The sequence below is a fragment of the Phyllobates terribilis genome, unplaced genomic scaffold, assembly GCF_046119375.1.
Source record: "Phyllobates terribilis strain yellow unplaced genomic scaffold, ASM4611937v1 Scaffold_6746__1_contigs__length_42358, whole genome shotgun sequence".
Taxonomy (NCBI): domain Eukaryota; kingdom Metazoa; phylum Chordata; class Amphibia; order Anura; family Dendrobatidae; genus Phyllobates; species Phyllobates terribilis.
This window is the reverse complement of record NW_027369488.1, coordinates 15,001-20,000: the sequence shown is the minus strand read 5'-3', so window position 1 is coordinate 20,000 and position 5,000 is coordinate 15,001.

The following is a 5,000-nucleotide window of genomic DNA, read 5'->3' as shown; positions in this document are numbered from 1 at the left end:
GGCCGGGGAACGGAGCCCTCGCAGCACCGGGAACATGTGCGGGAGGAGCGGCTCACTGTGCGGTGCATGGTCCCGAAGCGGCAGGCGTCTGGAAAACACCCCTTGCACGGGGAGGGCGAGGTGACTGGCCTCCGGAGGATGCCACGGCCGCCCCCGTCTCACCAACCGCACCCAAGACGACACACAGGGTCGCTCAGGGAGATGGCGTGCGGGGGTGGGCCTATGCGGCGCCACCGTCTGGCTTAGACCTGCCTCCGCCGCGGGGGGTCCTCGACCCACCGGCGGACAGGCACGAGGATTGGGAGAGGGGGGCTGGCCGTCGGGGTCCGCCGCGGCTCTGGCACTAACCCGGCGACGCTGAGGTCGCGTGGGTGGTCGTCGGCCTGGCCGTGTCGGCGTCGCCCTCCAGCGTAGTCCCTCTTCCCGCTCGCGCCCGTAACCTCAAAGGGATGCCCGAGCGGCTTTTCTTCCCAGGGCTGCTCCCCGCCCAGGGCGGGAGCGCAGGGGGATCCCAGGTCGGCCTTTCACCGTACTCCCTACCTCTTGGCCCTCGTTCCTTCTCCCGTTCTCCATCTAACCCCTTGGCTCTGGGGTTTCCGCTCTCCCTCTCTCGCTCTCTCTCCTGCTCCCTGGCCGAGCCGCCTGGGAGGACGAGGGTCGAGGGGGAAGGCAACGGTCGGGCTGGGGCACACCGCACGGTGAGAACCCCCTTCGCCTGCCTCCACACCTCTGTCGTCCTCCCCACTGACGTAGGGGCTCGGGAAAAGACTGGAAATCGCGAAGCTCGGCAGTGGCGCGGAGAGGCCACCCACCGCCGCCGCTGTCGCCACCGCCGCGGAGGCCGCCCTTTCGGACACGAGGGGCAGCGCGAGCCTCCGCTGGCCGGGTACGCATCTGGAAGAAAAGGGCCGCCCTCGGAGAAGATCGCTGTGCTTCCCCGCACAGGGAGCGATTCGGACGACGGGCCCCCACGCCTGGCTGGGTGGGCGCCCCGCCGTTCGCCCGTACGGGTCGTCGGACCACTGCCTTCGCTCGGTTCGGGTCAAACTCCCCACGGCTCGGCCACCTCCGCAGACGGGAGGCGAGGCCGGCATGCGCGCCCAAAGATAGGTGTCGGAAGCCCGGGGGTAGAGGAGGAAGGGGACCGCTCACCTTAAGCCAGCGCGGGCTCCAAAGCCCGGGCCGAGCGAGCGGCGCCACCTCCCCACCCGGGAGCGCTGCGCCAGATCGATCGGAGGAAGAGCAGGGGTGCATGTAGGGACTTGCCCAAGTACGGAGGCTGCAAACCCCTGTCGTCGGGAGATACGTGCCCACGAGTCCTGGAAGCGCGACTCGGGTACAGGCGCCCTTGCGGGGGGGTACTGGATGTGGAACAGCACTGGGGTCGAAGCCACAAAAGCATCCGCCCTCATGGAGCCTCTCCTCGGCCTAAAAATCCAGATTTTAGCCTTGACGGCGCCCCCATGTGGAGAACCAGGGCCCGCGGGGGGGTCTGGCCAGGCTCACTTCAACCCAGGAACACCTCTCTGACTTGGGATAGGCGACCGGCAAAAGTCCCCCCACGCAGCTGCGGAAGCCTGGGTTCAGCCAAGGTGCAGACCTCCAGCCGAACAGGGACTCATAGCCAAAACGCATACCCAGGCCTACGGAGGTGAAAACCAGCTTAAATGAGTCGAAATGTGTCGGGGCTGAGAGGTACCTCTCTCTCATATATTCTGCCGGTGGTGTGCAAAACTGGGTCTTTGCATGGAGTGTCACCCTATACCCACTTTAGGGACGCATGCAAAAAAGTGCCCGATCGCCTGGAACTGTCAGGCGGATTCGGCTCCCTGGAATTTCCTCATTCTGGTTCTTTTTCACTTTTTGTCTCTTTTGCGACATCTAGTGGGCAGGCTGCATTACTGCAACCGGGGACACCTCAAAACGCTTGGAACTGGGGAGCGGGCTCAATTTACAAACGTTTTGCGGGTCCTGGAAGTCAAAATTGTGACTTCTGAAAACGACTAAGTATCAAGGACTCATCGCGCGAATCGCTCTGGAACTGAAATCGGATGCGCGCACTGACATGCTCCCCTCTCTGGAAGTCTGACACAAGTTGAAAAATTTTCTAAGTCCCCAAAAATTTTTTTTTTCAACTTTTTTTCAATTTTCCCCCTGTGGGATATATATTTTACCCACACTTTTGGAGCCCTCCTGGGATGCCCTCTAACATACTAGAACCTCATTTTGTGGAAGTTTTCACAAAATTGTGAAATTTTCCAAAAAGTCAGAAATTTTGCAAAAACGACTAAGTATCAAGGACTCATCGCGCGAATCGCTCTGGAACTGAAATCGGATGCGCGCACTGACACGCTCCCCTGTCTGGAAGTCTGACAAAAGTTGAAAAATTTTCTAAGTCCCCAAAAATTTTTTTTTTCAACTTTTTTTCAATTTTCCCCCTGTGGGATATATATTTTACCCACACTTTTGGAGCCCTCCTGGGATGCCCTCTAACATACTAGAACCTCATTTTGTGGAAGTTTTCACAAAATTGTGAAATTTTCCAAAAAGTCAGAAATTTTGCAAAAACGACTAAGTATCAAGGACTCATCGCGCGAATCGCTCTGGAACTGAAATCGGATGCGCGCACTGACATGCTCCCCTCTCTGGAAGTCTGACACATGTGTGAAAATTTTCTAAGTCCCCAAAAATTTTTTTTTTCAACTTTTTTTCAATTTTCCCCCTGTGGGATATATATTTTACCCACACTTTTGGAGCCCTCCTGGGATGCCCTCTAACATACTAGAACCTCATTTTGTGGAAGTTTTCACAAAATTGTGAAATTTTCAAAAAGTCAGAAATTTTGCCAAAAACGACTAAGTATCAAGGACTCATCGCGCGAATCGCTCTGGAACTGAAATCGGATGCGCGCACTGACACGCTCCCCTGTCTGGAAGTCTGACAAAAGTTGAAAAATTTTCTAAGTCCCCAAAAATTTTTTTTTTCAACTTTTTTTCAATTTTCCCCCTGTGGGATATATATTTTACCCACACTTTTGGAGCCCTCCTGGGATGCCCTCTAACATACTAGAACCTCATTTTGTGGAAGTTTTCACAAAATTGTGAAATTTTCCAAAAAGTCAGAAATTTTGCAAAAACGACTAAGTATCAAGGACTCATCGCGCGAATCGCTCTGGAACTGAAATCGGATGCGCGCACTGACATGCTCCCCTCTCTGGAAGTCTGACACATGTGTGAAAATTTTCTAAGTCCCCAAAAATTTTTTTTTTCAACTTTTTTTCAATTTTCCCCCTGTGGGATATATATTTTACCCACACTTTTGGAGCCCTCCTGGGATGCCCTCTAACATACTAGAACCTCATTTTGTGGAAGTTTTCACAAAATTGTGAAATTTTCAAAAAGTCAGAAATTTTGCCAAAAACGACTAAGTATCAAGGACTCATCGCGCGAATCGCTCTGGAACTGAAATCGGATGCGCGCACTGACACGCTCCCCTGTCTGGAAGTCTGACAAAAGTTGAAAAATTTTCTAAGTCCCCAAAAATTTTTTTTTTCAACTTTTTTTCAATTTTCCCCCTGTGGGATATATATTTTACCCACACTTTTGGAGCCCTCCTGGGATGCCCTCTAACATACTAGAACCTCATTTTGTGGAAGTTTTCACAAAATTGTGAAATTTTCCAAAAAGTCAGAAATTTTGCAAAAACGACTAAGTATCAAGGACTCATCGCGCGAATCGCTCTGGAACTGAAATCGGATGCGCGCACTGACATGCTCCCCTGTCTGGAAGTCTGACAAAAGTTGAAAAATTTTCTAAGTCCCCAAAAATTTTTTTTTTCAACTTTTTTTCAATTTTCCCCCTGTGGGATATATATTTTACCCACACTTTTGGAGCCCTCCTGGGATGCCCTCTAACATACTAGAACCTCATTTTGTGGAAGTTTTCACAAAATTGTGAAATTTTCCAAAAAGTCAGAAATTTTGCAAAAACGACTAAGTATCAAGGACTCATCGCGCGAATCGCTCTGGAACTGAAATCGGATGCGCGCACTGACATGCTCCCCTCTCTGGAAGTCTGACACATGTGTGAAAATTTTCTAAGTCCCCAAAAATTTTTTTTTTCAACTTTTTTTCAATTTTCCCCCTGTGGGATATATATTTTACCCACACTTTTGGAGCCCTCCTGGGATGCCCTCTAACATACTAGAACCTCATTTTGTGGAAGTTTTCACAAAATTGTGAAATTTTCAAAAAGTCAGAAATTTTGCCAAAAACGACTAAGTATCAAGGACTCATCGCGCGAATCGCTCTGGAACTGAAATCGGATGCGCGCACTGACACGCTCCCCTGTCTGGAAGTCTGACAAAAGTTGAAAAATTTTCTAAGTCCCCAAAAATTTTTTTTTTCAACTTTTTTTCAATTTTCCCCCTGTGGGATATATATTTTACCCACACTTTTGGAGCCCTCCTGGGATGCCCTCTAACATACTAGAACCTCATTTTGTGGAAGTTTTCACAAAATTGTGAAATTTTCCAAAAAGTCAGAAATTTTGCAAAAACGACTAAGTATCAAGGACTCATCGCGCGAATCGCTCTGGAACTGAAATCGGATGCGCGCACTGACATGCTCCCCTGTCTGGAAGTCTGACAAAAGTTGAAAAATTTTCTAAGTCCCCAAAAATTTTTTTTTTCAACTTTTTTTCAATTTTCCCCCTGTGGGATATATATTTTACCCACACTTTTGGAGCCCTCCTGGGATGCCCTCTAACATACTAGAACCTCATTTTGTGGAAGTTTTCACAAAATTGTGAAATTTTCCAAAAAGTCAGAAATTTTGCAAAAACGACTAAGTATCAAGGACTCATCGCGCGAATCGCTCTGGAACTGAAATCGGATGCGCGCACTGACATGCTCCCCTCTCTGGAAGTCTGACACATGTGTGAAAATTTTCTAAGTCCCCAAAAATTTTTTTTTTCAACTTTTTTTCAATTTTCCCCCTGTGG